Below are 27,992 nucleotides of genomic sequence, written 5' to 3' on the forward strand. Positions count from 1 at the left end.
CCAAATGGTCAAAGCACCCAGATCAAGACCAGCCGGACTACTACAACCCTTACCAGTACCCAACCGCCCATGGGATGTCATCAGCATGGACTTCATTGTGGAACTACCGGAGTCCCATGGGTACACAATCATCTTTGTAGTGGTGGACTATTTTTCCAAACAGGCCCACTTCATCCCGGCCAAACCACCACTGAATGCCAAGGAGGTAGCACGCCTCTTCTTCACACATATATTCAAATTGCACGGCTTACCACTGGCCATTGTATCAGATAGAGATGGAAGATTCATGAGCGACATGTGGAAGGAACTCTTCAAGACTCTGGAAACCCAACTGAGATTCTCATCATCCTTCCACCCGGAGACAGATGGACAGACAGAACGAGTCAACCAAGGTATCGAAGATTACCTCCGCAGCTATGCTAGAGTGGATCAGAAAGATTGGGCCTTGTACCTTGATGTCTTGGAATTCCACTATAATAGCTCCATCCACTCGGCTACAGGGTACACTCCCTTTGAGTTAGCTACAGGAAAAGAAGTCATCACGCCACTGGCCTTAGTATCCGGAGCGGCCAAAGCGGAGGATCAAGATGCTGAAGAATTCTTGAAGAAATGGAGAGATCGCAATGCAGCAGCTAAGCAAAGTCTCGAGCGGAGCAAGATAATAATGACAGAGCAAGCAAACAAGAAAAGAAAGGCTGTACTATTCGCCAAAGGAGACATGGTTCTAGTGAGCTCTAAGAATATGTCACTTCCCAAAAACATGACCCCAAAGTTCAATCACGGCTACTATGGACCCTACCGAATCACTCAAGTGCTGAACGAAGTCACTTACAAGCTGGACCTGCCAGACAGTGTTTGTGTTCATAATGCATTTCATGCTCGTCTTCTGCGCAGGTTCTATCCCGACAACCAATGGGGACGGCGCGTACCAATGCTCCATTCCAACGGTCCCTTCGAAGTAGAAGCATTCCTCTGACGCCGGGAACAAAGAGGCTTCCCCGAATACCTCACCAAGTGGCGCGGGCTTCCACTCAAGGAGGCCACTTGGATCTCAGAAGCGGAGGCCCGTGAACGCGGAAAGGATGCCTTCACCCTTTGGCTCGAGGAGAACCCCCCTGCTCCTTCTACCGACCCTTGAGCCGACTCAACACTCCAACAAAATAATGCGGCTCTCAATCATAGACCTCAAATGTGCCTCCACTCCTCAAATGTAATCGAGTCGAGGGTGGACTCACATGGTAGCAATCAGCACAAATAACTCCATCAAAAAAGGAAAAAGCCCCAATGTCTTAGTGCGGCAGACACTGGCCAGTCTGATAGTATAGACTGTGTTAAGACCCCGCGGTCCCTTTAGACCGGCAGACACTGACCAGCTTGCTAGGAAAAGCTGCGTTAAGACCCCGGATGAGTCAAATAACAAACGCTACCCTTAGATTGCTGAGGTCAGCAATCCAGTAAGCGGGGGTGAGTGTAAGGGCTTTGTAGCTATACCATGCCGTTGCTACCGATTGCACCTATATAGGGAGTAGTAGTGACTCAAAGCCCTGCCTTGTTTCCACTCTACGTGTGATTCCCTATACCCAGTGGTGAACCCTCTTATGTGCGGCGTCACGAGGGTGTAGTCCTGGGATGTGTCTATGTTGTCCCGCTTTTGGATTGAATAATACAAGAGTATACCTTGAGCTCATATCGTGTTACCTTTCTGTGCCGTGTTGAGTGCGTAACGAGTGCAGGTTTATCACGGGGGGGGGGGAGGGGGTTTCATATCTAATTAATCTAATAACCTTATCTGATGTGAGTTATATCATTTGAAGGGGGGGGGGGGCGGGAGGGCGTAACCTTATCTAACGGCACGGCAGACAGCACCAACGGCATGTACGGCAGTGATGGCACAACAACACGAACGGTGCTAACGGACGGTACCGCCGACAGCACGGCACACACATGGCATGGACGGTAGCATCGAGCGAATGGACGTACACGAACGGAGGGCAGCATCAATCACAACGAGCGAACGGACTTGAAGAGCGAGGGAGACGACGAGCGCGGCACGAGTGAGGAGTTTTAAAGTTTAAAGAAGCTTTGAAAACCATAAACGCAGGAATTTAAGGAAGTTCCGAAAAGGGGAAAAGGGGGAAAAGAATCGAGAAAAGATAAATCAAAATCGGTGTTTTACACGATCAGCTGTACGTGTTTTAAAAAAAAGATAAATCAAAATCGGTGTGTAGTGCACTGCACGTCTTCAAAACTTTTCACAGGTTTAATAAAGGCTTTGGCCCAAGCAAGCGACACTCGCAGCCTCTGTAATTCCGATCTTTGCGTAGGTGGACTTGCAGCTCGAGGTGCGTTCATCGCCATGGCTCTTCTTCGACGAGGCTGTTTCGACGGTTCCGTGGACAATCGCCGGCTTCCCTGCGGCAGTAAGGAGCTTCTCTCCGAGAATTGTCAGGTGCAGTCTCTTTTCCTTTGTATCACTTGTGGCTTGCCCGTCTTCCTGGATGATGAAGCAGAGGAGAGTCATGATCTCTTCTCACTTTTCTGCCCGGATTGCTATCTCCTCTTCAGCGGCAGTGATGTGCATCAGCCTCAAAGGGAGCACCGGCATCATGCGAATGATCTGTTGGATCACAAGGACATTCACGTGGCAGATATGCAACATGCTGTTGATACCATATCAATGTTGAATAGGCATGGTAAAAGGCAGAGATGCGACGTAACTCCTGTTATAACCAAGAAGTTGAGAACATGAGCAACTTCTTAAGTTAGACGGCTATCAAACTTGGATTCGTCGCAAACTGTACCGGCTGCAGCTGTGTCGATACATGGTGATGCCATTATAGGTGGCATTCTGATCGACTGCAAAGAAGCTCGCTGATCATGGCCAGCTGCTTTTGCAGGTCTCTTCTTTGTTATTGTTGTATATATGAAGGCATAATCTTTATAGTGTGTATATCTCTGGTGGTTCCTTTCAAACCTTTGCATTGGCTATGGCTTGTAAATGGCTACCTAAATTAAACAAATGCATAATAGATGTTGCGAACAATAAAAGAATACCGCTGTTCCTTTCAAACTTTTGCATCAGTTATGGCTTCTAGATCATTTTGTAAAGTGAAAAGAAACATAATGGATGTTACTGTCATTCAAAGAATATTAGTAGTTCTTGTAGTCATATTTACCATGTTTGAAGTCTCTAAATCTACAATATATTTTATTTGGTGACTTTATCCTATCCACTTCATAGTTGCATATACCACTTATATATATAGATATTTAAGATTTGCTTTTAGATTCATATGTTACTTTGTCTTTTTAGTTCCGTTGCTTGAAGGGTTTCTATGTACTTACAACTAGCATTTGTATTTACTGTTGCATTGATGTTCTTGTGTGGCTCCTTGCCTCGATTGGTCTTTGGTGTGTGTGTCTATGGTATCTCAGCTCTAGTGACCCGGAAAAAAAAAGTATTTCTTTGCAATAGATATACTAGAGATTTTCCATTTCATAGCAAGTCTTCTAGGTTTTGAGATCCAAATGGCTAGTTTGAGACATACATTGGTTGTAAGGTATCCAATCCTTAATCCATAGGGCAACCTTTTAGGTAGTCAACTAGGTCTAATAGGAATCCCAATTGACTCTTGTCCTAAACCCAATTTGGATTTGAGATGACGATGGAGTGGAGTATGTAGTTCTACCATGCAAGGGGAAACATCGTAAACTCCTAAGATTGTCTAGTTATTGTCATGTTGTAATCTTTGGTTCAGTTGGTGTGTCTTGGTGACAAATCAATCTCACCCTTGGCTCTTGGAGAATGATGCTTTTTTTCTTGTCAAGCAAGTGCAATCACTAGATTGTTCTTTCGTCCTCGAGGATATTGCTGACGACAGCAATCATTCATAAGGGCGGAATGTTCTTTGGATATCTAGATGGGTGCTAGTAGCATTGGTCATAGTGGTTATGAAGTGATCAAGTGTGAATGCACTAAGGGCACTTTGGGGTTAGGGAAGTCAAGGACTGCCATCAACCTTCTTTCACGTGGCTCTCTAGCCTTTGTGATTGCTGCCACCACTCTGTTTGCTGCTCTAGCCCCCTTGGCACTGCGCTTCTAGTTGCTACCTGCTGCTTGCTACTTGGCACTTCTTCCATTGTTGTGTTTGGCCCTAGATAGCCATTGCCAATCTCAATTGACACCTCTTTTGTTGCGTATGGCAGTTTCAGCCACCATTGTCGGCATCGTCGTGCATCTCCATTGATGTTGCCAGGCATCTTACTGCTTCCGATGATTTTGGTCTTCTACACCCTTTGATACACTTGGGCTTGTGGTTACAGCACTTGGGTTCGGTCTTTGGTGGATGTCACACTATGACACTCACCACTCTATCCTTGAGCATTCGGTATACTCTTACATTCATTTACTATATTGATTCATTTACTTCAAAGTTCTTCTCTCTTTGTTTGTGTTTGTGTTTTTGCATTTTGAGTTTTGTGTTTTGCGTTTTAGGGTTTGAGTTTTGCATATCACTGTTTATGTCTTTGTGTTTTTGTTGTGGTTGTACACTCTATGTTTCCTCAGCACAAATCCTAGTAGTTTCTTCACATGGTATCTGAGTCGGTGCTCTTGGAAAGAGTATTCGAAACTGAATCACAATGTCTCAGTCACCTTCTTCTTCGGACCCCATGATGTCTTATCAGGCTTCTTCATCATTGGAGGCCTTGAGGAGGCATTATGGACTCGGCGAGGAAGGCTACACCTACCTTCACCTTCACCTTCTTTATTTTCTCCTATTCCAGATTTCACTCTCATGATAGAGGAGGATTTTGAAGAGTACTTGTGCATCACCTATAGTCGATCTTACACTCCTTCTGCAAGTGTTGTTACACCATCTGGACCGGTTGGTGAGCTTGGCCACCTCTCCGATCATGGAGAACATATGATATTTGGGACGACTGGTGTCCCATCTTTATTTCGGCCAGGGCCAATGTCAAGTTCGTACAACCCCTTTGAGTCATATGAATCAAAATCTTCTCTTGTTTTTCCTTTTGTTGTGCAGGATCCAGATAACGTCAATAGAGGGGATTCTCGAAGCAGGTATCCTTCATTAGGTATATCTACATCTTTTGTTTCGTTTGAGCATATAAGCCACTCTTCTCAAATCCCTTCCATCCCACCCACCTCTTCTAGCCCACACCTTGATTTCCTCACTTTTTCATTCCAAACCCTTGGATTACACTCCATATCTTCATCCTCCACATTGGGGGTTGGAACCTCTGTTTGTGCTCTTAGCATATTCTCATTCTCTTTTACTTACACTTTTCTACCTCTTCACATCACGTCACATTGTTAGGGAGAATGCCACCCTTTAATATTGTACCCTCTGCTTACCGCCAACCCTCTTTGCACCATGGGGCCTTGTTACAGGGCATTCCATCCTTTACCACAGTTCCCTTTACCTTTCTGTGAGTGAGCACATCATTTCGTGCTGGGATTGTGATGGGCATCCCCCTTACTACCCCTAGTCATCCATCTCCTTTGATCTCTCAAATGCAGGGATTTCCATCCTCTGCTTATTGTGCGCCATAAGAGATTCCCATCCTCTGCTCCACATGTCCCTATCCCTCCACCATGGGCTCCTCATGTGGTTACCATGCCCATGTCCAATCAACCCATGTCCACATTTGGATCCACTATGTACACTTCTCGTATACATGGTGGGTACTCTGGGATTACTTCCCTAGTACACTCTACTGTCCCCCTCTATCCCCTCTATCCCCATTACATACATTATCTATCTCCTAGTACTACCACACCTATTCCAACGGCTAAGAATGCCTTCATGCATAAGACTCGTTTTAATGGGTCAAATTCCACCACTTGGTCAAACTTCATGCAATAAGTGCTTGAATCTCAGTGACTTTGGGATTGTGAGAGTGTGCAATGGAAGAAGAAACACGAACACAAAGAGAGAAAGTAGAGAATGAAGGAAGAAATACTGCACTGACTGAAATGTATGCTGAATACAAAGATGTGGACTGATCAGTCTCTGCACGGAGCCCGAAGCGTCAATGAGACCACCAGATCAGGCTGAAAGGAGTGGCAGCACCAATGTCGAAGAGGAACGGGAGCAAGGTGTGCTATAACCTGCAGAAGAGAGTGAGAAAAGAATGATTGGGGGTCACTATGTATAACCCCATCTCCCCAAAGCTGGTCGACCTGCTGGCGGCCAGCAAAACTGGCTGATTGGGCCCAAAAAATGGGCAGACTTGCATAAAAACACCCTGAAAGGGCTACTAGCCATCCGAGAAAGAAATGCAGCTAGATACACATCCTAAATAAACTGATTGTTGAGCTCTGTGGCACGAGGATCAAGACACACAGTGCTTGCTGTCAGCAAAGAGACAGAGAGAGAGAGAGTTCAAGGTAGAGAGTAGAGTGAGCACGATTTGTGGGTACAATGACGAGTGTACCTCTTTAGGTTTATATATATATATATATATATATATATATATATATATATATATATATATATATATATATATATATATATAATGCAAAAAAGAAATCATGCAAGTGGGTTAGGGTGACGGGTCTAACCATAGGCGAGACAAGCTCCCTAGGTATGTCTTGTCTTTGATGTGTCCTGAACAATTATGGGGGATGTGTAAAGGGGCTAGGGGATTAGGGACGGAGCTAGCCGACCGAGGTCATTGGATGCACCCAATTTGAGGACTCCTAGGTGTTGTGCTGTGATTATGAGTGCTTTTGCTTTTTTCTAGCTTTGTTGCTTTTTTTTTTTCCTCCATTGCAATATGTTGAGACTATCAGCCTTTCATTTGGATTGGGAAATGTAGAGAGTCAAAGGCTGTGGAAATGGATATTACAACGATGATTGTGTTACTAGTCTCGTTACGAGAGGAACAATTATGGAGATGGGGAGATACACTTGAGATTTTGCGAAACCTCTTTGTAACATGCGATGTCGGTACAATTGAGGTAACAACTACTAGTGTGAGCCAAATGTAGAGTTTGATTCAGAAAGAGAGAGTAGTCAATAACTATGCTTCGGGCCATGCGATGTTGGCGGTCAGCAAGGGTGATTTTCGCTTTCGGTAGTGAAGCTTCTGTCGTGGCTCTTTGTGGAGTCGGTGGTCTTATGGTACCTTGGACATTGAACGTTTCGTATAGGGACCTGTGTCGTCCTGTATCCACTTGACAACTCGTGAGGGTACATGCAAGTCATTTGTTCAGTTATAACGAACATGTGTAATGCAAAGAGATATCACTCATCAGAATCCCATGGTGTTATTTTAGATGCATATTACTTGTGCTTGATTTTTGTTAAAGTCGCGAGATATATTAAAAGTAGATATAGAGAGTTTGCACAATTGGGGAGTCTATCCCTTTTAACCATCTAATGACAAAAAATCGTGGCCAGAGAGCGCTTGGTAAGCATTTTGTATAAAATATAGGCTATTCTATTTATATGAGGCGGGGTGAGTCCGAGTGATGAGGCGACGGGGGCATTGCTGGTGAGGGGCTTCTATTAGGCCGGGTAGGGGAGATATTGACTGAGACCCAAATGGTGTAGTCCTTGGCTGCTGCCGTTTCAAGAATGCTTTTAAATAATTCATCAAATTCCCTCTTGTTTTAGCTGTCTTTTCCTCTTTCGAGCACTTGGTGCTCGAGTGTCTGGGGAGGGCTTGCACAGCAGGAATCACTACCCCCTGGGCGTTCCCTTGTGCCTTTCTCTTCTTGGCCTAGGGAGTTTGCGGCCTGGGTCTCGGACGGTGTCGTTTTGGGCCTTGTTTTGGCGTATACCTCTTTAGTGTAGGGACGTAGTGCTTTGGTGGAGGAGCTTCTGCCGTATGCTTCCTTCGACGACGGAGAGTTTCCTTGCAAGCCAGATACACTGTGTGCTCCATGATGGCTACTGTGGGAAAATCTGCAAAATGTGAACCAAGGGTTAGGCTCTGAGGCGGGATAGAATTATTCGCATAGAAGGGATTTAATAGTGGATTATTAAGTGCATGTGATGAGGAGAGGTGAGGCATACAGTGGTCGTTGTAGAGAGATGGTTCCCGTGATGATGTTCGTCCTGCCACGACTGCGGGGCATATTCCAGCCAGTAGCATATCTCACTTCTAGTTGCACGGACTGGTTGTGATGGAATGGGGCAGGGCTCATCCCCGGAAGGATGGATTGGAAACGGGGGAAAGCCTGTAGAAGGGGTTGGTGCCTTGTGTACACCCTCAGAGATGTTGGTCAGGGCTTCCTATGGCGGCCATGAGGATTGCATATCCTTCACTTGGAGGCGGGAGCGGTCCCATAACTTCTAGACATTTGGTGAGAGGAGGATCCTAGGGGTTTAGCTTGTCAAACCCAAACTTTTTTCCCTGCGCTTGATTACCATTGCTTGTGTGTATTGGCATTATCTGTACATAGCTACCAAATTCATTGTTTATTTATGTACATATTTATGGACCCATGTCACTTCGTGAGGATGAGAACCAATTGTAGAAATCGGGATTGTACTGGAGTGTGGTACACACATTCAGTACCCGTGGCAGTCTACTCAATAATAATAGATATTTCGCAACATCCAGTAGCATAGTACCTTGCCCTAGTCTACTTGCAATATGTACCTTCTCCTCAGTGAGAATCTTATCAACCAGAGAGTTTTCTTGGCTACTTTTGGCTAAGTCCATACCCGAATAGCAGTCAATACTCCAAGGGAAGTTGGCGACACATAGGTTGGGTCTCTTTGAGACCGCTATTTGGCCAATTGCTCCTCTGAGACTGTCATAATCTAGGCTCCTAGTTCGGCCATTGTAACGCGGTTTACAAACCAATGTTTTTTAAATTGACTTCAACCCTCTGATTGTTGCTTTAGTTGCTCTATCTCTAAGAGATTTGGTTGGCAAAGCACTTCGTTGAATGTTACCGTTAAGTGTAGTTCGTTGGTCTCCTCGTCAGAGATGAGTTGCATCCGCTTATGTAGGAGCGTGTTATAGTGCTCGTTAAGACATTCTTGCTCTTCCTAGGATAGAGGACATGGCAAGTATTTCTCAAGTTGATCCTTAGGGAAAGTGCCCATATCTGCAAGGACGTAGACGCGTGTGAATAATTTGAGTTTAGCGTCTAACTTGATTAAGCACTCTGTGATACTTCTATGTTCTATGAAGGCTTTCTCGGTAGCCATCTCTTGCAAGGTTCTAGGAGTTTCTCTAGGCTTTAGCGTAGTTGGGGAGTCGGGTCTAGATGAGCAAGTTTGCTCAATGCTGGGATTGTTTATATCTTTGAGGTTTTCATGTTTCTCTTGAGACTTTGTTGCTATTGTATCATGGTTTTCCTTGGATGTGACTGGTATAGTTCTGTCAACCTGTTGTGACGGTGTTGTATCCACTCTTGATTGGTCAATGTAAGTTCTGTTGTCGGTGGATTGAGTGTTGCAAGCAACCGTTGATGGTAATGGTTGCTTTGACTTATCAGAACACACGGATGTGTCTGAGGTTTCACTGCTGTTAGGAGAGATGGCCATGGGCTCCTTAGTGGGTAGACTCGACGCTTTATTCCCAAGCCCTTCCATGCTCTTGGTCTCCGTCTTCTTGGTGTCCCGAACCACTTGTAACTACCATTGTTTTCGTTGTTTTCTCCTCTTTTTCTTGGTCAATGAAGGTGTATCCCTTAAAGACTCAGGACCCTGAACTAGGTCAGTTGTTTATATGCTTGGTTGGGCCTCAACTATCTCTTTCTCTGGTGTGTCCTCATGGGACGTAGCTGCGACTTGTTGGACAGCCTTGCTGGGTTGATTGGTCAGATGGGCCATCTCCTTGGCCACATCTTCGAGAGGTTTCTCCTCAAGCCTAGAGGCTTTAGGTGCTTCGACAGTGCTAGAGGTGTCAAGGATGTTGATTGCGACACCTCTTCCACGGGTGAATTGCTAAGGATACGTTTTGCAAGAGACATCATCACGGCCAAAGGTTGTGACTGCTGTGATTCTTGATTGGAGGTAGTAGCGGGTAGTTCAGTGGACTAGCCACTATTGGTAGACTGTGGTGTCAAGTCCTTAAGCAGATCGGAAGTGGCCATGTCTTATGTTGCCCTTTGTGCATTCACTTGTGCAAATCGAGCATTAGTTGAGCTAGTCACAATGGGTTGCACAAGCATATCCTTAGGCTGAGAGCTAAGGGTGGTGTCATGTCCCACCTCTTGGACATTTGGAAGCTTAGATGGTGATAGAGATTGTGATTGAGCAGCTGCACTTGACAACTGTTGTTGTGCTTCCTGTGTCCATTTAGGGAAAGAGAGTGTAGGAGACTTGGGACTTCTAGGTGCACTTGGCACTGGTTGGGAAATTTGCTCGTGGCTGTTAGATGATTCTGCCAGTTGCTTTACTGAGCAATCAACCTTGCCATGAGTAATGTTGCGCCTAAGACGCTCGGTATCCTCTTGGGAAATCAAAGGCTCCTTGGGCACTAGTGGCTTTTGTGTACACTTGACGGGTACATATGATATCCGCTTGTTAAGCACGCTAGGTTGAGGATCTACCTTTCGAATAGTCCTGTTTGATTTCTTGATTTTAATCATGAGGGGCTCAGTCATTTCAACCTTGTTGAGTGAAGACTAGGATTTTCGTTTAGATTTTCTCATGCGCTTCTTCGCTCTTGATACGATCTGGCCTTTAACTGACAGAGGTGGTTTAGTTGGGGTTTCTAGTGTCCAAATCCATCGGTTACCAGCGTAATACCCTTGAGCACGTAGCAACACTTTGAATATCCATCACGGCGTTGTGCTGGCTCTCCATCGATACCTTCGTCTATAAGGCTTGGGCTTCTTGTGGTCTTCTACAATATTTGTAAGTCCAAAGCTTGTACTTGGTATTATCTCTTGACCTTCTAGTTTCAAGCATGGCCCTACTCATTGGTTCTCTCTGTTCAACATGCACTTGTACCAACTCTTTCAACAAGTCCTTGCTCTCATTACTAGACTTGCCTGGTATGTCAGAATATTCCTTGCCTTTCCCCCGAGGTTTGATGAGGTCACCTTTACTAAAGGTTGTGACTATCATCACACCCGGTAGTGTCAAGTATATCCTTTGTGCTGCATAATCGGCCTCACACTTTGTCACCCTTTTGAAGGGTCGTCCTAAGAGGGTTTCCTGTCCACAATTAGCACTATTTGGAGGAACATAAAATAGGACAGACAAGCTTTCAGCTTCAATAGTTACAAGGATTTTGCACTTCCCTATAAGTGCTTGTGAGTGTTCCTCGTAAGGACTGAGAGTTGCATTAGTCGGTGTGAGCTCTGGTTCGCCTAGTAGAAACCACGCTTCATAGGTCAAGATATTAAAATTTGCTCCTTCATCGATGAGAGTATCGACAGTGTGCTCTCTTTTCATGGTGAGTTTGACCTTAAGATAACCAGACGGTACTATGTCTTGATCTTTCAGGTCTTGGCTTGTAAATTTAAGCCTTTTGATACATGCCCTTGAGTGCCCAACTGCACAACCGGATGTGGATTCTCTACTGATGTCTTGGATCATCTGTGCAGTGCCATTCAAGGTGCATCTATCGTTAGGATTGTTATGTCCAGTCATTCTCGCAGGTGCAGCTTGATGTTGTTCAGTTCCACTTTGACTAGATGTAGATTGAATGTAACATATACATGCTTTTGTGGTATGGCCTTTTTGCCCTTGTTGGCTAGATTGGTCCATTGAGGTTCTAGGGTTTCTGTTCGTCTTTGTTTGGGTATGGGCTTTTGGTTGCTATTTTGCAAGTGAGAATCTATGCTTGTGCAGAGCCCTTAATACACTAGGATCTAATTTGGAGGACCTATCATGGCACGCGTTTTTCTCCAGTCTACTTGGGGGAGGTGCGGAGGTGGCCCCCTCTGTGAGGGTCTAAGGGGGCTAGTCCCCTTTGGTCCGTAGGGCCGTTATGCTAAACACCATGCGCGATTTGAAGGACCGTTCGTAGCCAAGTTTTAAACTACTTGCTTTAGATTTCAATCTAATGATAGATCTATGATGTTCCTTTTGGCTCTGTATGGTCTCTGGGTCAGTTTCAGGGTCTGTAGGTTAAAATTTGACAAAATCCAAATTCGGCCCAATAGGTTCGAGTTGCAGGGGCCGAATGTCCGATTCGGCCCGTTCGAATGGCTGAGGGCTGAATGAGAAAGGGCCGAATGCAATTGGTCGGAGTGTCGAACTCGGACAGTCCGAGCGCAGCCGTTTGAGGGCCAAATTAGGTGGGCTGAGTCGTCAAGGTGGAGGGCCGAGTCGGGTGGGCCGAGTACAAAAGTGGTTCGAATGGTGAACTTGGCCGGGCTGAATGTCAGCTTGCCTGAGTGGGGTAGGGTCGAGTTGGCAAGGCCAAGGGTCAAATATTAAGTTGGTTCGAATGGTTGACTCGGACGAGCCGAGTGATGAGTGTCCGAATCAAGTGGGTCGAGTGGTGGGTGTCCGAGTCAGGTGGTCCGAGGGCCGATTCTGGGACTCGGCTTAGAATCCTTGTCACTCAGACGGGTCGAGTGCGACGCGTTTTTCGTCAGACTCCATAGAATTTGTCGCACCGAGCGATCAAGGCCTTCCTACTGGTCGAGCACCTCCAGATCCTAGCTACTCATGTAGGGGAAGGTGTGGAATTACCTGTAGTGGGCAAATAACTCCTCGATGGCAAGATCGAAGTAAGTCCACGCAATGAAGCTCTCTCCCTCTCTCTAGCTCTCTTGAAACCCTGCAATGCAAAATGTGGTTTTCCTTGCCACTCTTGGCCCCTTATTACCCTGCCCAGGCTTGCATTCACCTTAGTCTTGCTCCCTTTATCAAATTTTAATCCAAAATTTCATTTTTTATCATTTTTTTCTTTGTTTCGGCCTGTTATACAGCAACAGAAAACCCTACTGCGTGCTTCAATGTTTTGTTTCTATCCTACCTAAATGCAATAAAAAATCATGAAGGAAATACCTACACTACTCCATTCTAATTTTCCAAATCCTAAAAACCAGAATCCTCCTCTCTAAGGAGATCGAATACCTCTTCAAACTTCCTTGCTTCCTACCTATCTACCTCAAGTACTGGTTCGGGAAAAACCCTACTTCAATGCTCGATTCGAAGTGCGTAAGCGCTCAAGGCTTGAATTTGTTTGTCTCGACAAAGGAACCAAAATGTAGAGGTAATCAACTACCAAGACCCACCGACTGCTTATTGCTTCAAGCGTTCCAAGCCGAGCACTAACGGGTACCTCTCACATAGCCGATGCGCTGTCGCAGCGCGTAGGGTTGAAGGTCACCATAGGGGTTTGGCAAGAGAAGAATGTATGGGGGTTCAAGAGCTTAGACTTCGGAGATGATAGAGATAAGAGAAGGGTTGAAGGTTTCAAGCCAAGTTCTTGAAGATAAGAGACAGCAGGGTGTTGGTAGATTCAAGGAGAGGAGTAGACAGAAGAGAAGGGGTTCGAAGAGATTGAAGATGTAGAAGAATACTCTAAAAAAGAATTAGAAAATATAGAAGAATACTAACAGAGATGAAGTCTGTCAGTTTCTTTCAGCATTATGAGAAAATATAACTCTAATAGATATAAACGTGTACAAAATAATACCTTCCTCTATGCTGCTCAGATCTCCAATCTGATGCTTCCAATGGCTCCAAAAGGGGGGTTAAATATCAGGATGCGTGGCCAGAATCTTGCCAGATCACTCCTTCTTCATCTCCCACTTTCGGAGTGTTGTTCACTGCCTGAAAACAACGATCGTGCGATTTCGCTTCTCTCTTTTTTTACATAAAATCCTCTCAAATTGGTTGAAAGCTACATGCTTTCTTTTACATGTCCTCCTAATCTAGAAGTTATCTATAGTTTTATGGTTTTTTTAAAAATTTACAAGAGATAATATCTAGAATATAAAAAATTGACTAAAAACTTGTCCAAAAAAATCTAATATTTTGAACCATGGACACTAATACTAATGTCTAAATCGGCATTGGCTCTCTAAATCTAAAAGGAAGCCACACACTAGGTTTTTTTTACACGGTGTGCGTGTAGCGGCACGACAGCGCTATCCATCTCTACGGGTGTAGTGAGCTTATCTCCATGCTTGATCGAGTTACCTCCTCTTCCGAGCACTTCGGTAGCTCCATGATCCAAGTGTAAGCTTCAAGCAAGCTCCACCCTCAAGCTCCATGTTCCAAGCTCTATTGCCGCTAGCAAAGAGGAGAGGAGAGGAGAGGAGAGGAGAGGATCACTCCCTCACACTCTCACACTCCCTCTCTCAAGCACAATCTCAAGCAAGTAAGAACATGAAGAAAAAGAAGAGGAGAGTCACTTTTGGCCACACACAAGAATGAGCTTCTCATTCACTTTTCAACTTTATATTCAAAACCCTAAATCCCTTTTGGGTAGTCATTCCCTTATCTCCTTTTTTACATGACCGGCGGTGGCCTAGGTCCTTTTTCCCATTGTTCTTCTATCTTCCTAGCTTCCTTCCTACCGCCCATTTATCTTTACAAATTGCATGGGTGAGAGCTCGGCGCTCTTAAAATAAATCGTGACGCGCCTTGTACTCTTTTACAAAAGTATTGACTTGCACTTTTCCTTGTGCGCCTTTCTCCTTGATTTAGGACTTTTCTGCACTTCTTGTGTTTCCATATATTTCTTGATGCGCCTTCGTCTTCCGTTTCACTTTTGCCTTGGCCTTTGTCTTCTGCTTAAGGTTTTCTGGATTTTCCACCTTGTTTGTTTCAGGGTTAACAGGGGTAAGGTTGAAAGAGCAAGAGTTAGAGAGAGGGGATGGGAGATGAGAATGGCAAATGCTTTGATGGGTGCGGGATAGAGGGGATGGGAGATGAGCTTTGAGAATGGAAAATGCTTCGATAGGGTGTGGGAAAGAGATGATGGGAGGTTAGATTTGAGAATGACAAATCACAAGTCCATTCAAGAATCAAGATCCAAGAGAGGAAGATGAGAGTGGTAAGTCACAAGTGCTTTCTGAATTGGTGTGGAAGCATAGAGGAGAGGAGTACCTTTTGTAGATGAGATAAGGGTCAAAGTTCCAATAGTCAAAGAGGTGTCAACGGTCAAAGAGAGGGCTGCCAGCTAGAAGGAATCCAAAGAGGGATGGGGAGGGGAGTGCACGGCTGGAAAAGGGGGTGGGGTGAGGTATCCAAGGCTTCCCACCCCCCAAAAAGTGTCACGCAAGCAGGTGGAGTAAAAGCGGGGGCGTAGAAAACATGTGATGCGGGATTGATGACGCACAAGCAACGTGGCCCAAATAGGCCCAAAAAGTCGTACGAATTCGTACGGATACGTTCTGTACGGTTCGTACCGTATGAACCTGTTTGTACGACGTACGAAGGCAACTATGAACTTAGCAAGGAGATGCCGATACTCAGCCAACTTGACTTTTAGGTCATCCTTGTCTGTGGTCCGTTAGGCTTTTCTTTAGCCAGTTTTATTTCAGTTTTTAGCTTGAAATGGCTTCATCTTCTTGCTCCACTCGTCGTGTCGGTGGTTGAGGAAGAAGGTCCGACAATTGGTTATGGTGGAAAGAAGTAAATGCTGATCTCCCATTGAGTGGTGGAGGATCTTGACTATGGGCTTGCAAGCTTTGCCCATACAAGCGACTAGTGGAGCAAACAAGGTAATCCGTTGAACCGACCATTTCTATTTCGAATTTTTATTGATTTAAAATTTTCAAAGTTACTTAAATATTAGAATATGGAATACCAATTGTCACTTGTTCCGTTTCATGCATAATTAGGTCCGAGCTTATCTCCTATATGAGCTAAATTTAGAGGTACAATTTTGTCCTAATGTGACCTTGGAGAAGCAAAGGGAGCTTTGTGACCGTGTAGTAGGTCAACAAGCTTATCTTGCATCTAGACCATGACGTTTTGTAGTTAACCTTGTAACTTCTGTGATACGATCCCCATCAGATGTGTTTAGAGGAGGATCAATATCAAGAAGTGCTACCTCCACACCTATTGCAGGCATTGCATTGATCATGGCATCAACAATGCCACATGTTGCATGTAGATAGAGTTCACTTGATGCTAGTTGGGATCCCAAGAAGAACGAATTTTAGACATTCGAGTCGTAGGTGCAAAAGTCTCAAAATAGTCCAAACTTGGCCTTTGAACAAAACCCTTGGAAAAAACAAGCCTAGCTTTTTGCTTATCCAAGGAACCATCTACAAGGTACTTGGTGTTATAGACCCACTTCACACCTATCACCTTTTGCTTTGGGAGATGTAGAACCAACTCCCAAGTCTAATTACACTCGAGAGAATCGAGCTCCTCTTGCATGGCTAAACACCAAATATCTTGTGCAAGAGCCTCCTCAACTATAGTAGGCTCACTGTCATGAAAAATTTGTGACATAAGAGTATAGTTTACACATAGTGAACTATAATGCTAGGCCTGTAAGTGGGCTGATTTGCGTGGACCTGTAGGAGAAGCATGGATATTCAAGCATAACATATTTTAATACCCCCTGTTGATGCGTGGTCATGCCCTTCGTCCTTAGTCCCCTATCATACTCATAAGCATGTGGTATGACATAATCAGGATGTAAATAAATGACTTTGGATTGATTTGGGAAGTTATCCTCTTGGCTACATCATTGGTGCCAATGGTGGACTTTATAACTATGATTTAGAATAGATGTCCATTGGACTTGGATATATCATGGGATTCAATTGAATCATGATTTTGAAGTGGCATGCCTGCATAATTTGCTTGATTGGAATAGCAATCTTTTTCAAAATGCCCAAAATGTCTACAAATTTCACATTGATGTTTGCCTTTATTTTTGGAGTTCCTTTTTTAATGATTAGTTAATCCGCAATGATTGCATTTAATCCTTGAATTACTCTTTCTTATAGATATGAAGATATTGTCACGAGTAGTGATTAAACTACTCCTAGTGTGTTTAATTTTGTTCTCCCTCTCTAGTAAGGATGGCTCAGTGTCATGTAGCTTTAAATCATCCATGCTAAATAGTGTTTTGACCAAGGCCTCATAACCTTTTGCATCACAACTTGTTAAGAGAATAGCTTTGGTCTCATGTTCATCAAGTATGCATTTTAGAACAACCAATTATTGCCTAATACCCTTATATTTGTTCAAGTGACTCGTAAGATCTTCTTTTGGATTGAACTTCAAATTATAGAGTTGCATTAGTAATTTTGCCTTAGAGTGCTTGGATTCAATCCCAAACACTTTGTTGAGTTCCTCCCTTGCTATCTTTGTAGTTATTAGAACACCATCAATGTGATGTATGTATTCGTCTTCCAAGCCTACAGCCATATATCTGAGTGCTTTCTCATTGTTTTTTTCATAGTCCTCCCTCGAGCTTGTTATTGTGTCTCTCCCAATGATGATACCCTGTAAACTCTTTCTCATTGAGTAAATACATAATCTTGGATTACCATGTATGGAATCCAAATTTTGTAAATTTTCAATGACATCTTGAGTTGACATGATGCTTAATAGAAAGGTCTTATTGGGCTTATGAACTAAAGCCCAACAATGTCTAACTCTTTACAGGTGAGCAAATGAGGGGCTTTTGGTTTTGTGAATGCTCAATTTAAGATGGGATGAGAGGTGCAATGTGAATAAGACTTGGAATAAGCCAATTTGATCAATACAAGTGAAAAGGGAATTTTGAGAGGGAATGTTGTTGTAGAAGATTTAATGATTCCGAGAGAAATATGGCAAGACAAAGGTGAATGATAGTCAACTTAACCTTAATAAGATTATTGAATTCAAAGACTGATGTCTTAATCAGGAGGCATCACTTGCCAACATGTGATTACCAACGTTTAGCATCGCCATTGACGTGCCAAAAGTAATATGCACTGAACTTCACCAGCATGTGTGGTTTGAGTAGACTGGCTAACTCCAATCTCTCATACAACACTTGTTCTTCCGAGACAATAGAGCTCTCCTGTCAATCATATGGCTAATTCTTCATAAAGACTATACCACAGCCCAAAATAAGATGCCCCTCCAGTAAGATTACATTTGGAAGTGTGATACAACCTGTGATATTCTTGCGGCCAGAGCATCAGCACTGTGGTATCCAATCAGGTTCAAAAAGAGTAAGTTGTGAAGAGAACAACCAACCAGCACCTGCACATGGACACCAGAGTGAGATTGCCTTGCTGCAACGCTGAATTCTCCTAATGCATTTGATGTGGGCTCTCCAGCAACAGTTAACTATCCTCCAAATCCAAAGCCAACTGGTCTCGAACTGTCAGTTCCTGTTGGTTTCCATGTGGAATACTATGAGCAAGATAAGGCGGAGTGGTGATAGATTCAAGAAGCATACATGGAGGATCTAGTCTTGCTCTGATACCAAGATACAATTATGCAGGATATGAGAAAGAGCCATTCGTGATACGAATGCATGTAAGCAAGAAAATAAGATTTGCAGGAGTAGTGCTTCTTTTAAATAGGCAAGGGTTTGAAACAAGTACAATGCATTTGGCCTCTTTTACTCATCCATCCACATCTCTATCCACTCTCATCCATATCCTTCCACATCTCTATCCACTCTCATAAATCTAGTTCCCAGGCCCAAGCATCAAATATTTTAACGTGCATATGATAGCAAATGGGGCTGATCAGCCAAGAGCCACTACAATTTGATACTATCATACAGGAGAATATCGTTTATGGAATTGATAGTCTTGTTCTGATAATCAGATTATGGCCAGTGCAGAGGCTTCAAATGTGCACAGGCTCCTTAGCCAAAAGTTAGTACTATTTGATACTATCATACAAGAGAATATCATTTATGGCATTGATGTTGTTATTTCTACTGATCAGATTATTGTCACCGCAGGGGCTTCAAATGGCCACAAGTTCATTACAGAGCCGCCAGATGCGTATGATAGCTGTGTCGGAGAATGAGGGATACAACTTTCTGAAGGAAAAAATCAACAGATTGCAATTATTGCCAAAGCAATCATAAAGAACCCGAAAATCCTACTCCTAGATGAAGGTACTGGTGCATTGGATTGTGAATCCAACATATATAGTGCAGGGGACCTTGGGAAAAGGTCATGGTGAGCAGAACTTGTCATAGAGGTCATGAAGACTGGTCTGATTATAGAAGAACAAGGGCATTGTGATGATTGATGTGCGTTACGCAAGGAGCCTATGCTACACTGGTAATGCTGCATATGGTTTCTGCTTGAACAGTCTGATGGGAGTTACTGTTGCTGCTGAAAAAGCATTGCACATAACAGGCCATAGTGTTGATAGAAGTGGTGGGCAAGGATACAAGCTGGCCGGGCAAGGATTGCTACAGTTTTGTCAAACCGAGGTTCTTCGTTAAGTACGCAATGTGGACAGCATTCTCACCATTCATGTGGTTTTATTGCTGCTGCAGAGGCTTGACATGACCTCAAGCTCATTATAGAGCTGCTAGACAATTACGAGCCCTTTGTTGGAGAACGAGGGATACAACTCTCCAGAGGGCAAAAACAAAGGATGGCAATCATAAAGAACCTGAAAATCTAGATGAAGATACCACTGATTGATATTTGAATCTGAAAATGTAGTGCAGGAGGCCTCGGAAAGGTCATGGTCAACAGGACCATGATTGTCATTGTGCATCACCGCTGTACCATTAAAATGCTTATCTCAGCTGTCATGAAGAGTAATGAGATTATAGAATGTCAAGGGCAGCATGATGAATTGATGCACCTTAAGGAGCCTATGCCACACTGGTAAAGCTGCATATGGCTTCTGTTTAATCACTCTGACGGGCGCTACTGTTGCTACGACAACATTCTTACTGTTCATGTGGTTTTGGTAGTTCTCTATATTAAAATAATCCAGTTGCTCAGATGATGATTGCTTGGGGACTGCATATCACTTTTCTGCATGATTACCTAAGAGCTCACTTGCATGAGTGTTAGTTGATAAAGTGCCATGCCAAAATAGCCTCAACCCGCACAAGTGTGTCATGCACTTGTTATGCAGCAGATTTCAATGCATTCATGGCGTGCAAAACCATCCTAGTGGCCATGTAGCTGTCAATGATGATCTAGCCTGCAAATTGACTGGATAGAGCTGCTGAAGCTGGTGCTAACAGGGATTGCCTGGCGTTTCAGAAACCCTGCGAACCTTACTGCTACATTGTGTGAGGAAGTGCTAGTGTGATTCAACCAACCTCTAGCTCCCGCTGGCACACTGTGACACTGCTCTAAGAGCCTCCAAATGCAACATGATCCATATCTCAACAAGAAGAAAGGAAAGAGCAGATTGCATTTTGTTTTGTCTAAGGCAATTGCAGAGCTGAGGCAAAACAATGGGAGCAGGCTAAAACACAATTGCTATGGAGTTTGCAGTGTAATTCTCATCATTTTGATTGAGAGGAGGAGACTGACAGACATGTAAGGATGTGTTGCAATAATAAGCCTTATCGTCCAAAGGTACATTCAAACCACATTGACTGTTCTCTGGCTATATATAAAGCCACTACACATGTAATAATTATAATGACTCTTCCTCCCTGTTGTGTGTTGGTAATTCAGTCCACAGTCATGGCTTTCTTGCTAACTAGGAAACATGTCCTGGCTTCCCTACAACAACATGGTATCATCACATAGAACAGTAACTGTCCAAATGGATATGCCCACCACTGCCATGATGCCACTCTCTTGCACATAACTCTACTCCTACCTGACCTCTCATCTCTAGCTTCTCAAGTTGAGCATGTCCATGCCCTATGAGATGAGCCCAACCGAAGGTTGTGCAAATCATTGCAACAAAAGGTGGAAAGCAGAGGATGTTTCTGCTTCAGGCCTCTACAAAACCATCAACAAAGATATTGCTTCACAAGTTGATGCTTCTACAAAGATAGTGCCCAATCTGACCCCCTAGCCAAAACATGAGCTCAAAACATACAAGACGGCCCCTTACATGATTCTCCGATGGCATGTGAAGATGATGATATGACACAATTTCTCAAATATATGGAACCCATAGAGCATGTAGATGCAAATCGTGCAATAGCAGATGAAGATGTGGCCACATGCATGCTTACGACATCTTCATTTGGAGATGTATCTATGAGTGTGCGTAACATAAGAGAGAGAGAGAGAGAGAGAGAGAGAGAGAGAGAGAGATTTACGAAAAAAAAAGAGAGGGAGAGAGAGAAGAGAAGAAGAAGAAGAAGAAGAAGAAGAATATTGCACTGATTGAAGAAGAATGTTGATACAATGGGGGTGGACTGAGCAGCCCTCGTACACATGCCACAACATCTGTTGAGGGCACTAGATGAGGCTGATGCCAATGGCAACACCAAGCATAGAGTGTTAAGAGTATGCAATTGCAAATGAAGGACTGAAGATCGAAGAGTGTGTATGTCTGCCAAGTGGGCGTCATAAATGCCTAAAATCGGTTGACCAACATTTAATGTTGGTTACTTTGAAGAAAATGCCAGAAAAATAAAGGAAGGCCATGGCAAAATCCTAGATGACAAGGATAATGTCCAACAGGTAGAGGTAGACAATGGAAAGCAAAAACTAGTCTAGGAATGTACACAATAAGTTGACAACTAAAGAAAATGTACCTAAAATAGCTAGAGCTTCTATGTCTCTGCTAGACTTTGACAAGAGCTCACAACCAAGAGATGACAGATTGACACGACTAATATAGACATGCTAACATCCCCTCTCAGATCTTGGGAGTGTCTGAAGGCCCAACAACCTCATGTGATGAAGTATAGAAGCCTTGGGTATAGGCTTCATGAAGAGATCTGTTGCATTGTCCGTTGTGGGATAGTAGACCAACACCAAGTTAGAATCAATGATCCACTCTCAAGCATAGTGATATTGAACCTCAATGTGCTTTGTGCAAGCATGAAACCCATGGCTCTTTGCTACAGTTAGAGCACTTTTGTTGTCTATACGCAGCTTTGTAGGTACAAGTTGGGAAAAGCCAATCTCCACCAATATGTGACGAAGCCAAACCACATCCATAGTTGTAGAACACAATGCGCGATATCTGCCTTTGTAGAAGAAAGGGCCACAAAGAACTGCTTCTTATTGCTCCATGAGATGGCTCCTGATCCAAGGGAAAATGCATAACCTGGAATGGATTGTCTTGAATCCATTTCATCTATTTAGAATCACTCCAAGTAGAGAGAGTAAACCCCTCTCCATACATGAACATGTAGGATTGAGTCTCTTGTAGCTATGCAGCTTTATAGGTACAAGTTGGGAAAAGCCAATCTCCACCAACATGCGATAGCTCCTAATCCAAGGGAGAAGGCATAACTTAGAATGGATTGTTTTGAATCCACATCACCTACTCAGAATCACTCCAAGTAAAAAGAGTAAAACTCCTCTCTATACATGAACATGTAGGATCGAGTCTCTTGTAGGTACGCAACTTTTGTTATCCATACGTAGCTTTGTAGGTACAAGTTGGGAAAAGCCAATCTCCACTAACATGCAACGAAGCCAAACCACATCTATAGTTGTAGAACACAATGCACGATATCTGCCTTTATAGAAGAAAGAGCCACAAAGAACTGCTTCTTACTGCTCCATGAGATAGCTCTTGATCCAAGGGAGAAGGTATAACTTGGAATGGATTGCTTTGAATCCACATCACCTATACAGAATCACTCCAAGTAGAGAGAGTAAACCCCTCTCCATACATGAACATGTAGGATCGAGTCTCTTGTAAATAACGAAGAACATGCAAGGCTACTCTTCAATGCTCATTATTGGGAGTTTTATGAAAGAAAATAACAAAGCCACAACAAAAGAAATATCTAGCCAAGTATGAACAAGCCAGATGAGAGAGCCAACATGGTGCATAGATCGGATGCTGCAAGCGCGCATAGTGAGCGTCAGAAGGTCCCCAAGAACAAAAGAACTCTACTTTTTGCACACAAATCAATGTAGAAAGCTTGCACGACATGAACAAGAGACCAATTGGGTGCAGTCTCCTCCCATGCCTTGTGTGAGCGTTCTACAAAGTATGTATTTTTATGTATTAATCATCTTCAAGCTCAAATAATAGCCCAAATTACAAAATAGCACGCTTTAGCTTTTGAGTTTACTTTTGTGCTAAATAGAAATAAAGCTAATGGGTGGGAGTTCAAGAAGTCGGGCGTACCCAAATACAATGTCCAAATACAAATATCTAAATCGTGCGTCCATGCGCATACAAAAATAATAAATAAATATCAAACGCCTTGATAAATAGGCGCGACAAAATATAGGCGCTATGCTTAAGATATGCGCCCATCAAAATATTGACGATAACTTTGAATACACGCTGTCCTCCAATGCTTTTTACTGCCACTGTTGGTATCTCTACATATCAATTGAAGCATTCACAATCGTTAGTAAAATAATACAATTAAACTGACAAAAGTGAATACCTAGCAGTCTTCAGCTACATAAATTAATTGGTTAAAAATTAATCCATTAATTTATCACGAGTGCGTACTCTAAACTCATAAACATTTATTAATTTAAATATGTATTTTGCGGAATCATCCTCTATGGAATCACCCATGTACACACTAAATTAATAAAACATCCGAAAAGGATAGGCGTTCCCATCGACTTCTTGCACAAAGAGTCTACTTTGTGTATGAGTCCCTGTAATAAAATTTTACGGAATCCATCGTAAAACCTCACGGAATCCACTGTGGAATATGTCTCCTGGTATCATACCCCGGGGTGGGATAGCAATTGTCCTCAATTGCTATTAGCTCAATGTGGAGCTAACAGAGTGGGGAAAGCATTTAAGTCTTTAGCGTGTATCCATTGGGCCTCTTTAACATGATGGTTTTTAAACTTGATCAAATATCTAGAATATCTTTGGCCAGTTCTAGTAGTCATAAAGTTAGTATCTATAATAGCTTCAAGCTTAAGGATTTCAGTCTTTTCATCTAGCAAAGGTGGGTTTTCATAGACAGGGTGTATAGATAATTGGCCTCTAAAGGGTCGTAATAAACTAATATGAAAGGTGTTATGAATTTTTCAATGTTGTGGTAGTTCCAGTTTAAATGCATTGTCATTGATTTTGTGTATGATCTTGAATGGTCCATAGAATCTAGGTGCTAATTTTACTACTGGGTGTTTATCTACACTTTGTAATCTTCGTTTTTCTATGCGTAACTAAACAGTCATCAACTTTGAAATTCATGGCCTGTCTTTTCTTATTGGCTTGTTTTGTATATGATTGCTGGGCTTTGGCAATCATATCTTTAACTTCATAAAAAATAGTAGCGTGCATGTTAGCAATATCATCAGTAATTTGAATTTTGTTTGATAATGAATTTTGTTTGATAATAACTTCAAATGATGCTTTCTTTGTAGCTGTGTGCGGTGTATTATTATATACAAACTGAAGTAAATGTAGATATGTATTCCATGTATGTGGTTTTGAAATAGTGTAAGTACATAAAAGATCTAAAATAATACTGTTAGTAGTTTCTATTTGATCATTTTCGGGATGAAATACAGATGAAAAAGTAATATTTGTTCCTAAGTTAGCAAACAAAGTAATCGAAAAATTATTACAGAATCTAAAATCATGATCAGAAATAATAACTTTTGGTAAATCATGACTAATAAACACAGTTTTAAAAAACAATTGAGTTGCTTGAGATGTAGTTAAAGTTTTATTGCATTGAATGAAATATGCTTGTTTGCTAAACCTGTCTACAACAGTCCAAATCATATCATGGTTAGCTTTAGTGTAGTTCCCATGGTCGTGATGGAATAGATAAGAGTATTAGTAAACCATACTGTTTACCATGGTGTCTTTTAACTCTTTGATAAACTAAACATTCAAAAACAAAGTTAGATACATCAGTGTCCATACGTGGCCAATAAAAATCTTCAGTCAATGTACGCAAAGTAGATATAATACCTCTATAACCTTGATATGGAGAACAATGAATCTCATTCAAAACAAAAGATCTAAATGGAACTGTCACACATAATTTCTTTTTATAAAATATAAATCCATTATTATAAGACTGAATCAATAGGAATCCAATTATTTGTAACTAATTTATTCCAATCAGCTTGAAAGGTAAGATCCTGATGATAAGTATCTTTCATAGGGATAAGGGAATAAAATGATATCACAGAAATATTATGAATTGTCGGTCTTCTACTCAGCGTCGGCTACAACATTCTCTTTTCCTGGTTGATATTGTATAAGAGGATGAAAACTTTGAATGAAAGCTGTCCATTTAATATGTCGGTCAGATATTTGGGGTTGACTAAGGAGATGTCTAATACTTTGTTGGTCAGTTTTAATCATAAACTCAGAATCCATTAAGTAATGTTTCCATTGACGTAAGACTTGTCCTACAGCTAACAATTCTTTATCATAGGTAGAGTATTTAAGTTCAGATGGTTTGAGTTTACAGCTAGAGTAGGCTATGGGATGATTATCTTACATAAGTACGGCTCCTATTGCAAATCCACTAGCATCAGTAACTACTAAAAAGAATAGTCTATTGAAATCAGGTAGTTGTAATACAGGAGCGTGGATTGATGTTTCAATAAATCAAAAGATTTTTGTTGATTATCAGTCTAGTTATAAACAATACATTTATTTAAAAGTTTAGTCAAAGACAATGCAAGTAATGAAAAATTTCGCACAAACTTTCTGTAGAAACTAGCAAGACTTGGAAAAGAACGTAACTCATGCACATTTTTGGGTATGGACCAATTTAAAATTGCTTCTATCTTTTTAGGGTCAATCTTAATATCTTCTAATGAAACAATATGTCCTAGATATTCAATTTCTGTTTGAAAGAATTCACTCTTTTCTGGATTAGCATACAATTGATTATCTTTGAACAACTTGAAAACTAAAGACAGATGTTTATAATGCTCATTTTCATTTTTACTGAATACCAATATATCATCAAAGAATACTATAACACAATGCTGATATTTCAAAAATATGTGATTCATCATGCGACTAAATGTAGCTGGTGCATTAGTTAGATCGAAAGGCATCACTAGAAATTCATAGTGTTCAAATTGTGTTCTAAATGCAGTTTTAAATATATCAAATTTATCTAATCTTACTTGATGATAACCAGATTTAAGATCTATCTTATTGAATATGACAGAACCTTGTAGTTTATCCATAAGATCATCTACCTTAGGAATCGGATATCTATTTTTAATTGTAATTTTATTTAGGGCACGATAATCAATGTACATGCTATAAGTATTATTATTCTTCTTTACTAATAAAACATGTGCGTCAAATGGAGAACCACTAGGTCTAATTAATCCTTTGTTAAGCAAATTTTCTATTTGATTTGGAATATTTTTCTATTCAATTTGGTTATGTCTATATGGTGCTTTACATAGTGGTTGTGTACCAGGAATTAAATCTATTATGTGATCTTTAGGACGTGACGGTGGTAGTCCAGGTGGTAAATCATCAGCAAAACAATCTTTAAATTAATCAAGAAATTGTGTATGCTTAGGGAGCATATGTTTTTATTTAGCTTGAAGTTCATTCATCCAAATTAAATAAGATTTGCTACTTTTACGTAATGCACGTTTAGCTCGAGTATAATGATTTGTTTTCCTTGAAAATAAATTTTAATTGAATGTGTAGAATAATCTATGTTAGGATTATACTGATGACGCCAAGGCATTCCTAAAATAATATCACTAGACTGCAAAGATACAGCTAGAAAATTTCTTCGTTTAGTGTATTCATCAATTTTAATTTTTAAATTATGTACTTGTGTTTTATTATATATTGTACCTAAGAATGTTGCTTTAATGCGATGATGTGTAGAAACAATTTGTAATTTCAATTCTTTTACTAACTTTGTAGAAATAAAATCATGTGTACTACCATCATCATGCAAAATAATCTTTTCTTTACCATACACTAAACATTTCATTGTCAAACAAAGAATGCGGAGTTGGTATACCTCGCAAAGTATCCGAAGTAGTACCAATGTCGTCATCATCTTCTGTAAAGTCAGACATTTCCTCACGTTCTTCATATTTCATTACTCCAAGATAATTGATATGAACATGTGGCTTTTTTGATTGGCAATTGGCTGCTAAATGTCCATGTTGATGGCATTTGTAACAAACTATGGATTTGGCTTTAGATACATTGTTGGTAATGGTAGAAAGTCTAGGAATATTGGGATTTGACTGTAAGGATGGCTTAGGGTTTGGATTTGTATTTGATGGTGGCAAAGCCGGTGGTCGTGTCCAAGACTTATGGAATGAAGATGGAAGAAAACGACTTTGATTGAATCTTCTAAAATTTGAATTGAATTGCTTGGAACCATAGTTACCATTAGCTTGAAATTGTTGTGGACGCTTGTCTCTTCCTCGAATCTTGTCTTCAGTGTCATGAGCCAAGAAAATTGCATCTTCAAGGATTGTTGGCTTGAATATATTGACTTCAGCATAGTAATATCTAAGTAGGCCAGACATAAACTTGCGTTTGTGAGTCGCTTCATGTATATCTTCGAGCATGCGTAGTTGCAGTAAGACATTCCAAAAACGTTCAATGTATTGGGAAATAGGTTCACGATCTCTTTGCTCTAGAAGATCCCATTGCTTTATGGCTTTTTCATGGAATTGAGGAGGAATGAAATTTTACAAAAACTTCTTTTGGAAACTCTCCCAGGTAGTGGGACAATCAATGCTCTTGTGAACCACAGTCCATCATAGAGATGCTCGATCAACTAAATGGTTAGTGACACATTTAATCTTGTCTTTCTCAGTATATCTCTTCATAAAAGTAATCATCAAACTGATTGATAAATGTAAGTATAGTCTTTCCATCTCGAGATCCATTGAAAGTACGAAATTTGAAGTTTCTTTTACTTATCTTTGTTTCTTTGCAGATGGATTGGGCTTCAAGCGTCGCATCGATGGTATGTCGTATAAAATCTTCGGGTTGCGGTCCATCTTTGTCGGTAATAGATCGTTGCAGATTGGCCAATTGAACTTGCAAAGC

The 27,992-nt window shown here is 41.7% G+C and overlaps 1 long non-coding RNA gene across 3 annotated transcripts; it reads left to right on the forward strand.

The window, feature by feature from the left end:
- Positions 1–2,206: 2,206 nt before the first annotated feature.
- LOC148021187 (uncharacterized) lies at positions 2,207–27,894 on the forward strand. 3 transcript variants are annotated; one of them, XR_015694689.1, is made up of 4 exons: positions 2,207–2,449; positions 2,566–2,897; positions 17,532–18,742; positions 18,816–20,945. It is a non-coding gene; the product is annotated as an uncharacterized LOC148021187 (long non-coding RNA). The 3 variants fall into 3 exon arrangements; XR_015694690.1 differs by lacking the exons at positions 17,532–18,742; positions 18,816–20,945 and adding an exon at positions 27,880–27,894 and having other exon boundaries at positions 2,242–2,449; XR_015694688.1 differs by lacking the exon at positions 17,532–18,742 and having other exon boundaries at positions 2,242–2,449; positions 18,832–20,876.
- The last annotated feature ends 98 nt before the right edge of the window (positions 27,895–27,992 follow it).

The sequence above is a fragment of the Lygodium microphyllum genome, chromosome 18 (assembly GCF_053477565.2).
Source record: "Lygodium microphyllum isolate KBCC chromosome 18, Lygodium_microphyllum_v1.1.10, whole genome shotgun sequence".
NCBI lineage: Eukaryota > Viridiplantae > Streptophyta > Polypodiopsida > Schizaeales > Lygodiaceae > Lygodium > Lygodium microphyllum.